The 13,920-nt window shown below is 37.1% G+C and overlaps 1 long non-coding RNA gene across 1 annotated transcript; it reads right to left on the bottom strand.

Annotated features, from left to right (window-relative positions):
- Positions 1-260: 260 nt before the first annotated feature.
- On the bottom strand, positions 261-12,357 carry LOC122147736. The gene is made up of 3 exons (XR_006161809.1): positions 12,058-12,357; positions 8,405-8,406; positions 261-271 (listed from the first exon to the last, which is right to left on the bottom strand). It is a non-coding gene; the product is annotated as an uncharacterized LOC122147736 (long non-coding RNA).
- Positions 12,358-13,920: the final 1,563 nt, after the last annotated feature.

Raw genomic sequence — 13,920 nt, 5'->3', positions numbered from 1 at the left:
ATAGGTTCACCTGTTTTGGGTAATGCCAGCCAATCATACTGGTCTATACCTCACTCTGCTACACTACTATTTGTCAGATTAAGAAAGAGATTTATTGCCATTGTCACACACACAAGGAAGTTTATATATTTAGTGGCCAGAATTGTCAGCTAGTGCAGGACCTCTGGAGAGACAAATGAATAACAGTACACGATAGTAAGAGATTAAAAATAAAAGCTAAAAGATATATGTGGAAGAGGGGCACAGAGAAAGCAACTGGAGTCACGTCCACCTGTCACTGTGGCCACAGAACGGAGTTTTTCCATCCATTGGCCCTATTTTTTACATTGTGTTTTTGCTATAGTAAACAAGGCTAGACAGAGGTGTAGCACCAAGGCGGCCGTCTCGTGGCGGTTTTGCAGGTGCGCATCTCAAGCATGACACGGCCTTCTAAAACCTTTAAAACGCCAGTCCTAGACCTAAAAAACATTTTTACTCCATTCCACCCTCGGGCCAAGATTTTTTCAAAGCAAAAACATTCTGTGTGAATGTGTCATAAAGCATTCCTGATTCATTTTAGTTAATTTCAAGCATTTCTAGTGTTTTTATTATTATTATTATTTTTACTATAATCAAACAATGATGTAGGTCGTTGTTGTCAAATCGGGCCTCAAAAACAAATTAGTTAAGTTCTGGGCAAAAATGCTAATTTTCTTCGCTCCGGGTTCCATAGTTACCTGTTAGAACAAAAAATATAAAATGCTGCTTTATTTATTCCTGAAACAAAAGTATTTAAAATTGTATTTGTTTATTTTCATTTTAATTTGACAAGTTAGGGCTTAATAACGCTCCCAACAGCCAACACTGGAAACTCTACGACTTCATTTGAGAGTTGGCAGAGATATTTCCTTATCATATTTACTCAAATATATTAGATATAATTGAAGTGTAATATAGTAAAATTATTTTATTTACAAATGTTTGATTTTTTATTCGTTAGACTATGCCTAAAATAGGCTAGGAAGCCTATTCATAAATAGCCTAAGTGCAGTTTATAATCTAACATTTTATTCTTCCTGTTTAACTGACTATTAGACTCTCAGTTTGAAATAAAGGATGCATGATGTTATTAAAAAAGAGAGAAATCACAGCTTATTCTGGATTTTTACCGAATGCAGTTTCACTTTTTCAGTCTGCAGAATAGCCAAAAACAATTAACTTGCAATGTTAACGCATAGCCTATAACAAAAGAAACACTAAAAAAAGATGTTTGAGACAAAGAAAATCCAGAAAATATAAGGATGAATGATGTTTGACAGTACAGGAATGCATCTCCACAGCATAGACAGTCGCCAGCGCCACCAGTCGAAAAATATTAAATATTTTTAATCAAATCTTTGTGAGGACGACTGGCTACAGCTGGTACATTTTATTTATTATTTAGATGAGATATGAAAAAATACCAGCCTAATAAGCTTTTCCAAAGCGATGTACATTCGCGTTAAAGACTTTTTCTAACACTGCCAGTTATGAATTGTGAGGAGAGAGTGCTCATTTTTCTACCAATGTCTCCGGGTTCAAAAGCGAACTGAGAAACTTCGAGATGTGCCAGAAACGTCTCAGCTTTCCGTCACTTACTGGCCATTGAGTCGAAAACCTTTAAAGAGCTCAGTTGGAGATGAAGTGGTGGATGACTTCGCGAGGAGGAAGACAAGAAAGAAACTCCTGTAAGAAATTGTTTCAGTAGCGTTTCTGGTTTGGCTCAGGGGTCTGCAAAAATGTTTGTAATTGTGTTTTTTCTTAAATTGCGTTTTTTTTTTTAAATTGCCATTGCAACAAATGCCTCGTTTGTAATGGGTTTTATTTGTTTGTGTTTTTTCTTCTTAGTGATGTCCAGATTGCGAACAAATCTTTCTATTGGACAAGATCATATTCAGTGATCCGCTTGAACCAGTGTTCAACAATCAAATCTATCGAATGGTTTGGAGCGGTTCAAGGCCTCCAGTACACACTAATCCACAACATAACAAGTTATTGAGGTGCCCTTAGTGCGCCTTACACTTTCGCTTCTGACTCGGGAATAAACCCAGTATCGAGGTTATTCAGTTACTCCCTAACAGTACATTGGCTAGACGATAAAGAAGCGATGATGGGATGTGCACAAGCAGAAACGCTGGACTGAGTCGTGCTGCTGGAACTATCACAGTGTATTGAGGAAGTATTAACATTTCCATCCTGCAGCAGGTATTCAATGATGATACAGCAGTTTTTGTCTGGTCAATTAGGGAAAAAGTTTCTTTTTATGGTATAGGTGTTAAATTTGAGTCACACATGTTTTGTCTCGTCACATCGGGACACAGCATCGCTATGGAAAATAATCGTTTAACCTTAAACCACGCCAGCATTTCATTACAGTACAAAATAATGTTCTTTTTAGCAACATGTAGGCCTTTAAGCAGCAAAACTGTTTCTGCATTTATAATAATGAGAAATGTTTATTGAACGCCAAATCAGCATATTGAATGATTTCCACGAGTTGTGACCTGAAACTTCTTTGTAAACCATATAGGTTATAAAGCGTTTCTATAGATAATGACCCAATGACAAATGTTGCGTCCCAGTACGATCAAAGCAGCTCAAACCAAGCGCAGACACTAACAGTGAATCCTGACTAAAAACACTAACTGTAACAGCAGACATGTAGCAAGCGTCAGACTACATTCCCTATTATATAATTGACATCACAACCGTTGTGAATTTTATGAACGGGCGGCTGCCAATCCTCAAGTGTTACCAGTCATTCCTAAAAGTCCACAGGTTTAGTAACTGCGTTAACGTACTGCTTCTCCTCACGTTTGGTGCTTTGAATCGATTTGAACACTTTGCCTGTCCTGTCGCAGATGGGTGCCTTGGAGCTGGGTGCAGGCGTCTCTCTCAGTTCCATTCCGTCCAAGATGTTTCTTTAATGCAATTTTATTTAGATAACGATTTCAGTCATCATTTAGGTCAAATTGTTGTGGTTGAATTTTGCAAATGGCTGTTTTTCAAAATGCGTGTGTTTGCAATCATCAACTGGCAAAGTTTAAACTCCAATAAGAAATGCAAATTACAGATGACACATGAAAATTCTCACAGATTGTAAAAGAAAAAGCAATACATTTATGCGTGTTTTATTTTTTTAAGGCCTGGGGACTTTAATAAAAGTGATAGAGACTCTTCTGCGAAGTAACATTCAATTTGTACCCAACACATGCCACACAATACATGGAGTAAAATACAAATATCCTAAAAACCAGCTAAACAATGATGTAACCAAATGTTGGTAAATCTGTGTCTTTTATAATCTGTGAAGTAATATGTCATTTGCTAGCTGTTACTATCTTCTGGATTGCCTGTGGCGGATTGGTTAGCTGAACGGATAACAGTGCAGCCAGCGCCTTTACTCAAAAAAACAAAAAAGATGGGGTCGGTACTATATGTCGGCTAGTGTCCCACCGAGTGAGTCTTTTAACATATTCTGGCAAGACCATCTAAAGGCGGATGCAAGTCTTGTTCTGTGCGATATCTATATCACTGAGAACATACAATACTCTGTATTGTTTTGTCTTACCCTTAGGTCACGGTCTATTGCTTGAGAAAAGACATTTCCAGCGTGGCTATCATGTATCGTATTCCACAGCGGCACCCTGTACATGGGCATGGACTTGGAGCTCTGCAATTGGTCCAGGTCTTGTCCCACATTGGTCATGCAACAGTTGCAAATTACTAGTACTCACCGTCCTCAATCTTTCTCCTCCTCCAACTCACAGAAATAGGTCGCTGGCTGCTGATAAATAAACAAGGTTTAATTTTTCTTTGTGCAGTCGTTGCTTCACTACACTGCGGACGGCTGTTTTTAGTACTACCAGCTATTTAGTATAGTGTACTTAATAACTTATCATCTTAATTATATATGTCCTGTTCATCATCTGCACAGCCGCATTTCTCTTCGACTTTCTAAACCCTTTACCAGGGCAAAAATTGCCAACGCCAGCCCCCATATTTAGCTCCGGTAAGACTCTCGTTGAAAGTCGTACATTGTGTGATATTCCCTGTAAATGTGTGTGCCCGTGCTTTGATCTTGTCTTTTGACGGTGTGGAGATCGATCCCGCAGAATTGTTCTATTTTCTCATGGGTCTAGTAGTTTCCTGTGGATCGCCTATTTTTAGGACCCCTAAGAATACAAGTATGCCTTATATTTTATGATCATTTAGCCTTTTAGCTAATGCCACCAAAAAATCACCAAGTACTTATCAAAGTAAAGTCAGGATGTAAAAACAAAAACAAAAACAAGTAACATACAACTAACAACCAAAGACTATACGAGACGCAAGCAAATGCAGGCAATGATGGTGCTTGTATTGGGCCCACTCATCACTTGACTGAAGCTGTACTCAGTTGTTTATGTGGATAGCATTTGTTGGCATGATTTAGTTTGCTGCCTGACACCCCTCAGATTATTTCCCCTGGTACCATCATCAAGTGCCTTGGGTATTTGTTGTTATTGGTTGTCTCTCTCTCTTTAAACAGCATCTTTCCCCTCAGTCTGCTGTGAAGGGATGCAGTGGACTGCTCAGTGAAATGTGACATGACTACAATGAACAAGCAGCTTGAAAAGCATGCAGCACAACACGACTGATTTGTTGTAAATAAAACTAATCTTTTTTTCGAGTGTCATAATGTAAGTAATGAGTGTCGTGCCTAACAACGCTCATCAACTGTTAAGTAGTACATCTACTGTAATCCGTTTCTGGCTTATTGCTTTAGAATAATATAAGTAATATGAAGGCCAATTGTCTATATACTAATCTGAAATAAGTGTTTTTAATATGACATTAGTTTTGTGATATCTTGTGTTATTTATTGTGTATCGCTCCCTTTAACGTGGGCTGGAGTGTCAAGATACTGGCATAAAGTTTGTCTTGACTTTTGACCATTCGATTTCGCAAAACGAGGGAACCGTCGCTAAGTTACATGGCGAAACTACGATACACTTCTCTAAACGTCATAGCATGCAAGGAGAAAACACGGTTAACTGTTCTCCCAGGTGGTCAACTATAATGCACCAACCGTTCAATTTTCTCATTATGGATAAATTTGTATTTAAGTCCCATTCGGGTAGTGAAAAGTACAATATGTTAATTTGATTTACAGTTTATTTGAATAATTATGAAAAAGATGCCCGTGGTGCAGTTACGAGCTGACACCTGATGAACACGTTTTGGTCTACACAACGTGGTATCTTTGGTATTGATCTCTGGAGTCATTCTGGTGTTCCAAATGCCTACTGAGTTTCCAATTATGGCATATGTTACAGGTTGACGCCCCCTACTCTCGGTAATATGACTTACAGTTTATTTTAATATTTATCAAACAAAATAAAAACGGTGTGCATTATAGTTGACACCTGGATGAACAGTTAACAGTTGTTTTCTCCTTGCATGCTATTGACGTTAGAGAAGTGTATAGTAGTTTCGCATGTAACTTTACAGACAGTCCCTAGATTTGCGAATATCGAATATCCAACGTCAAGCCAACTTTATGCCAGTTGTCAACTATCAGTTCTCAGAAAGACACGTTCTGTGTTCTCGTGTTCTTCTTTCCAGATCTGTCTCCTCGAGAACACAAGTCCGTTCTTGACGATCTCTGAACTGAGAAACAGTCTTAACATAAAGTCTCGCGCAGAAAGATGAGCTCGTCACTGCGCTCGGTTACATCTACATCATTTTAAACTGCGTCACAACAACTCCCTCAAATATCCCTTAAAGTGTGAAGAGTTCAACACGAGAGCGGACATTTCTACAATAATACATGATATTAGAAGCTGAGAACTCAACTTACCGATCCAACTCTGAGACTCTGCAGCGAAGGATTTTAACTCTTCACAATACACGGCGCGTTTTACTTTCGGTTTCTTTCGGTTACAACACTCTTCCTCTTCGTTTCTATTAATGGTGGTTACAAACCCATTTAAGGTGTATTTCCGCTTTGCCTACTGGACTGGAGTGCGGAGCGTGACGGTATTTACCAGACAACACAAACCATTAACAACCAACAAACTCACAAAATGATACATTATTCTGTACACAGTCATTACGTGATCTTACATCTTATTTATTAAACTATTGGCTTTTCAATCACTATATACTTGCATAATATCCTTTATACTGCTGGTAGCTGTGAACATTCTTTAGTATTGTCGTACATTGTTATTTTTCATAATTCTTCTATTAATCTCATTCTTTGCTCTTCACATGCTTCTCAGTTTAATAGTATAGTTCACAGTCTCTGGTAACCACATTATTGAATTATGCTTCTTTTACCATAATAAACTATGATTGGTTAAGAGCTGTGTGACCAATACAGAGCGCTGTGCTATTTGGTGTGTCCCTCCTCCCTACTTCCAAAGTGTTTCCTTCCCATTCCCAACTTGTTTTCTGACTGTTGTGTAGATGCCGACCCGTGACCTCTCCATCCATCTTTTATGTATGTCCTAATCAAATCCTCCTCTAATTATTCTTTCTCAGCGCTGCTTCACTTAAGTGTTATAATGTTCACATCTATATCGGTTTTGTTTTAGTGCATTCTTGAACATTTGCTCAGCTTCCTCATTCCTCTCTATCCCAACAATTGCCGGCACCCCACAACCTTCATGGTACTTCATCTATAGTGGTCAATTTTAAAACATGCTTTGTATCATATAATATGTCTTGTCTACACATGTATCACTTGCCCACTCTAATCAAACGTTACCTTAAGACAGAATCTGGTGCTGTATGAGCATATCACACAAGCAAAATTGCCAGTTAATTCAACTCTATGAGAGGTTTGTAATTTTAACAGTTTAAACTGGTGGAAAAAATAAAAAAAATACCCACTGGCCCGAGTTAAAATTAACACTTTCAAAAGTGTTAAAAAAGAACACAAAGACTCTATATATAAACATTTCAGAATATGTTACACCAAAATAAATCTTAATTCTTCACAAACCTTATATCTGAAACAATACTCTCTGTATCTAATCCTACATTATAAAACAATTAAAGACTTCATTATTTTTAGATCCAGAGTAACATTCAACTCATTTTAAAATGATTAACTAACCAATGCCTTTGGTGTCTAAACATATTTGTTGCTTATACCTCGTGCTTGGTGAAACATTCCTGGAGATATTGAGTGGTCCTTGGTACTCATCGTTCTTTCAAAATGTTTTCTGCTCCGTCCCCTTTCCATTCTCAATTCTTGTTTTGGCACAGAAGGGCTGCCGACAATGAGCCATTCTCACCTCGACCTGATGTTCGAATTGGGAGGACTAGTAAGCCTGGCCTCAGCTGTATGTCTCTCCTGATGTTGGGAGCCGTCCTTGTTCAAGCTAGACCGTCTTCTTTCTTTCAAGCGTGACGAGAGTTGTTTCTTGGAACAGTTTTAGACACCGAGCAAGATAACCACTTCCCACTTGCTTGCCGCATAAAGTGCTCCTGACCAAGTTTACATTCTACCACCGGAACTTACAGCAGTAAGAAATGACCGTCACATAATGACGCTGTGTGAACTTGAGTTATAAATCTTCCACTCATCAATCAATTCCTTCAAGTCAAAACCATTTGATCCTTTTTATGGGAACACGTCTTTAGATGTCTCTCTTGGCAAAATTCAGTGATGAAAACAAAGTCACAGTCCCAAGCGACACACTGCTCTCTCTGCTTCTCGGGCTGGGAATCCTCTTCTCTTCCAGAACATAAATCGGTCAGATATATGGATGGGAATCAGCACGTTAAGGGACAGCACATGCATTACAAAAAACACTCTTACATTTAGATTTTATGATTTTATGTTCTCAGTCTGAATTATCAACAATCAGTGATGCTAACTGTGTGAATGTATCCGGACCCATGCCTCTCTTGTCATTTGCTCCACCATAATGTGTAACAGCAACTCTTCTCACTTCATCGTTTTTCACACACCGTATTCGCTGGCCTTGTTCTCTTCAAGGATTTCATCTCCTTGTTGACCTTTTCTTATTAAGAGTGCTAGCTCATCATCTAGCTTGAAACAATAAAAGATAAGATTTTGCTCCTCTAAGCATTCTTAGACCTGTCAACTAGAAATACTTTGTGGTGCTTCCAGATTGTTCCATAAATCACTGTGATAAATGATGATTACTGACTTTTTTCTTCATGACAGTTGTTCTCATATTAGCATGATTTATACAAATATTACAACTAAGTACACGAGCACAGTGTTGGAAGAAATGGTTTTCACCAGACAAACCCATAGACAAGCAAGGTTTCAGCTTTGACTCTAACAGTATTTCAACATTGTTAGAAGAGCTTTTATTTCCTTCTTGCATATCAATAATTTGTAAATAACTACAGGTTTGAAAACATCTTTTATTGTATTTAGGGGTTGTAGGGTACGAGAGTGATGGTGATATTTCTATTTAAACTGAACTGAGCTTTCGAATGATGACATCACTGAATTCAATGATGAACTGTTCCAACTTCTATTGTGTATTATTGACACACTGCTTTCTCTAATTAATGTTGTTCAGCTGCTTTGACACAATCTTCTTTGTTTAAAGCGCTATATACAATAAAGGTGACTTGACTTACAACATGATGTGTTTTAATTCATAACCCATTAAAAAACTCAGTGTCTGCTCTATCACAATTAATTTGTTTAATAAAAAAAAAAACAGCAGCATTACAAGATGGATATATATAAAGATATTTAAACTTCTGCGGCTTGGCCTTACTGGCCCATGAGGAAAGCCACTCACTGCATAGTGGTCAGTTTTGAGTGGTCTTTCCAGTTTCTTCCAAGGGGCAGCTCTATATTATATGTAACCTATAATGTCTATAATTACATGTGTGTATTTTCAAGTGTTTCTGTGGAGTAAAAATATAATAATAATGTAGCGCTTGTACTGCAAGACATTTAAAACGAGGTATATGGATAATCCACTAACACTTCAAATACAAAAGCGGCTGTGTGCTGTAAATAATGAAACCAAACAGGACACTATTTATGCCGTCCCTCTAGACCTAAGAACCCAAACTCCATCACCACAGACATAGAGAGATCGGCAGATCAGAAATGCTTTAATAATCAAACACCCAAAGAGGAAACATTCTCAGATTATGTAATCATATGAAACATGTATGTAGTGCGATCCACCGCTAAAGAGATTACCATCAAGCAGAAATCTGTGTGTGGACTTGAATTTGTTTCATTTTTTACATTTTGTTTAACATATCGGATAATGCATCGAGAACCCAGCATCGAGATTCAAAAATCGGGAATCCTGAGTGTATCGCTATTAATTTAATTGTGTTCAAAGAAAGGTTTGAATATTTTGAACACTGAATAGTGAATAGACAAGACGAAAAACCTGCAAATGATAAGGTTTTACTCTGATGTTAAACTTTTCAAATAATCAGCCAATCACTAAAAGAGTATATGAGATGCTGGAGACGCTGCCACGTCGGACAATCATTTTTATGTTAAACACAATGATCAATCTATCAAGTCCACCAAAAATGATTGAGGTCATGTTTATACATTGTGTGACAAGTCAATACAGATATCATTGTGACAGGCCGTCATTCACAAACCAATACAACTTTTAATACTCAAAGATTGATTCGAGTAGTTAACTTGAATTATTGGAATTAACTTGAATTCAAAATTTACAAAAAATATCTATGGATCAAAAAGTACCTTCACTAAGATCTTTTTATACTAATGTTCCAACAGTTCCCTGACAAGCCTATGGGATCATCATATATCTTCGTTCGCTCCAGTCTGTAAATCAAATCTGTTTACACTGTAGACCAATAAAAGCAGCCATAACAACAATACTCAATAATATGCCTAAAAATATGGGTTACAATACATCAATATTGATTGATACATCAATTGATTAATCATATGATGCATCAGTGTACACTCAAAAAAATGATTCACTTTGATTTCACAGGATTTCTTGGATATTTTTGGATGTGTGTAAAGCGCAGAAAATAATGTGTGCCTTTTGCATCTTGTTGTGCTTAAATTATTAATTTTGCATACAAAGGAATCACAAGAAACTATTCAGAAACTTATCTTTCTTTTAATGTCCTTATTATGGTACATTAGGATGTGAAATATTCACAATTGCAATGCTCCATGTTATACACTTTGGTTGAGGGGAGTTAATAAAGTTAGTACAGAATAGACATATAGTATTGTAATATTGATCACTGCAATTAAGGTGTGAGCAAATATCATCAATGCTGGCTAAGAGAATACTTTCAAATAAGAATAATTATAATAATAATTCAAAACCAAATAAACAAAGGCACATTAAAAGTGGGCACTTCAAGTTTTCTGTAGATAAATGTCTCATGCCTCGTGTATCTTAAGGAAAATGTGTGTTGTATGACTAAAGAGAGATTATACAATCAAATGTGGACTGTTTAAACATGTCCGTTACTCTCTCCTTCGCTAACTTATAATTAAAAATGGGTGCTTGGTCTATTTTCTCCTGTCAGGTATCTCTGGCTCCACACCTTTGAAAACCCCTGTCTCACTACATTACACTGAGCTCTTTTTAGGACTGGGTGACAGTGATATTTTAATTATGAGACGACTGATATACTGTTTTAACTGGTTACGTAAAGAAACACGTGGTGAGTCAAACAAAATGGCGTCTTCTAGAAATTTTAGGCTGTAAAGCACATTACACTTTTAATAAACCATTGTTCTGAGTGTTTATTCAGTCATCTGAATTACAGGACAGCTGGGAAGAACACATGGAGTTAGAAACCTGAGTATACTCTATTACATTGTGAGGGACATTTTCAACACTTTAAGTTGCAAGAGCACAAATACAGTGTGATACACTACTTTACCATGGTAAAATCATCGTCAGCGTATGTCCATCCCTCAAGCAGTGTATTTCTTTTATCAACAGCAACATAAAGACAAATAAGAAGAGTTAGATTGAAGAATAATATTGAGCTGTCACCCATGCACAGCTTTTATGAAGGAGTCCTGATGACTGAAGATGCTCCTGACAACAATCTGCCGCTGAACACACACACAACTGTAGAGAGCACATAAGATCTCACACACCATTAATAATTGTGAGAATGAAGAACACACAAGAGCCTCCTCATATTACATTCAGTTCAGTTTGTCAGATAGAGCCACAACAGCTCTTGTGTGTCTCTGATTACAAATACATGCAGATATCAGCTTGACTTTGGCTGTTGATTACTGTTAGATATTTGAGTGACAGCTGTGTGGCTCCCGTCATATAAAGCTGTTGTGCTGGTGGAGAAATAATAAAGCAGAAAAGAAGCATCATTTCAGAAGAAGAGATGCCGATGAAGATGTTCTAGTGATCAAGCAGCAGATTGAAAGCTCTCAAGCTTCCTGAAAGAGAGATCAACTGTGTTCAGCAGCTTATACTGTGGAAAGTGTTTGTACAGAATTCATTTAGTGAATCCAGTGTTAAATCAGCGCAGACAGAAAAATAAAGCAGACTCCATCAGGAGACGGATTCATTCGAGTGAATTCAGCCTCCTGTAGTTTGATCTCTGCTGGGATCTCAATCACACATTCATGATTATTCATACTGTCATCAGTTCACATCAAATTCAGGAAACCAGTTCAGGATCAAATGAGTAACTAATGGACTTTTATTACATTTGATGAGTGCTTACACAGAAATATTAAACCACACATATTACTCTGTTTATTAAAGATTCAGAGAACAGTATGAGAGTCTGATCTAGATTCATAACTTCTGTATGACAACCGAAAACTGATTAAAAATGAATAGAAATGTAATGATGTGAGAATTGATGAGTTTGTGTGCATGGGGAACATCAGAAAGAGTCTCTATCATTTTAATATCACACAGAGACACTGAGAATCATTATAAACCCCAAATCCAGCGAGGGGTTCAGTGAATGGTGTTGAATGTATAAGTGTGTGAGTGTGTGTGCCGAGATGAAGGACAGAGAGCCGGGCTTCCACACGCCCATTATTACACACTCCTACTCTCTTAGAGGATGAACAGATGGCAGGAATAACAGTTTCATTATTATTGTGATGGACAATGAATCTGTCAACTGTGCAGTACAGACTCCAGGATTTGTCATTGAATCCAAACCAACAGTCTTCACTCCCTCCTTTCCTGTTGATTGCTTTATATGTCACTGATATTACAGCATCATTTCTGCTCCATTCAGTCTCCCAGTAACAGCGTCCAGTCAGACTCTCAACACTCAGAACCTGAGGAACCTCATCAAATCTCTCTGGATGATCAGGGATACGGCTGACCTATCTTCCACACACATGTGATCTTCTTGTTCTCACTGTGACAGAACGAAGTCTGAGTGCGTTTGCCGTGTTTGGGATCCAGTGTGATCACAGGCATCTGATCACAAGAAGAGAGAAACATCAAGAACAACACAACACTGAAGATGTCTGTGTGTTTACAGCTTTGACTAGAGCTGTGTCTGAAACCGCTCCCTATACACTACACAGCAAAAAATCCAGAGTGAAATGAACTCTGCTGTGTTTCAGTGTTAAAGTGTAATGATAGCAGGCTTTCTGCAGCAGCGGGAAAAAATGTGTAAGCATTTTAAAATATTTAACTGAATGTGCCACTAACATTTATTTTTAAAACCGCTATTTGAATACTCATCAGCCAATCACTGTGTGCATAGTTAATGAGCATGCTGACACCATCCAGCAACACGCCAGCCCCGCTTCCCCTTACTCTGAGCTCAAGACTTTCATTCCTCAGTAAAAAGCTTGTCTCAGCAGCTTTGTGAACAGTTTCTCTTTAAGAGAAAACTTTTACCGCTATTTAGGAGAACTCTTAGTGCTAAGATCAAATGTTTCGTGAATATGGGCCCTGGTCAAAGATTTATAATATTTGAAACAAGTCTCTTCTGCTCAACAAGTAACAGTAATATTGAGAAATATTATTTTGATTTAAAAAAACTGTTTTCTTGTGTGTAGAATCTCTCGCTAAAGTGTACTTTATTCCTGTGATGCGCAGCTGTGAGCTTTTCAGCATCATTACTCCAGTCTTCAGTGTCACATGATCTTCTAGAAATCATTATAATATGATGATTTACTGCTCTGTTATGATTATTGGCAAAATCAATTATTATTGGTGCTCAATCATTAATAATGGTTCTTAATATTTTCAATATTGAATTTTTGAAATCATGATATTTTATTTTTCAGATTCTTTGTTGAACAGAAACTCAAAGAACAGCATTTATTTTCGACATAAAATCTTCTGTACATTATAAATGTCTTTACTGTCACTCTCTTTGGATTTATTTAATTTTGTTCTGCTCTCAATTAAAGTATTATTATTATTATTATTATTATTATTATTATAAAAACAGTTTGTAATTGTATTTTGAATGGTAACATATTATGGTTTCCACAAAAATAATATGAAGCAGCACAACTGTTTCTATATTGATAATAATAAATGTTTCCTGAGCAGCAGATCATCATATTAGAGTGATTTCACTGAAGACTGGAGAAATGATGCGAACATTCAAACTGAATCACAGCAATACATTATATTTATATTTTAAAATATATTCACATAAAAAAATCTGTTATTATAAATTAAAATAATATTTCACAATATTAAAGTTTTATTGTATTTAAAAAAGGTATGTGAGTGTGTGTGTGTGTGTTAGCATGTGAGTGTGAGAGTGTGTATGTGTGTGTGTGTGAGAGAGAGAGCGAGTGTGTGTGTGTGTGTGTGTGTGTGTGTGTGAGAGAGAGAAAGTGGTTGTGTGTGTGTGTGTGTGTGTGTGTGTGAGAGAGAGAGAGAGAGAGAGAGAGCGTGTGTGTGTGTGTGTGGAACGAAGTACAAT

Source organism: Cyprinus carpio, chromosome A15 (genome assembly GCF_018340385.1).
Source record: "Cyprinus carpio isolate SPL01 chromosome A15, ASM1834038v1, whole genome shotgun sequence".
NCBI lineage: Eukaryota > Metazoa > Chordata > Actinopteri > Cypriniformes > Cyprinidae > Cyprinus > Cyprinus carpio.
Note: the sequence above shows the minus strand (reverse complement) of the source record. Positions and strands in the feature narration are given on the sequence as shown.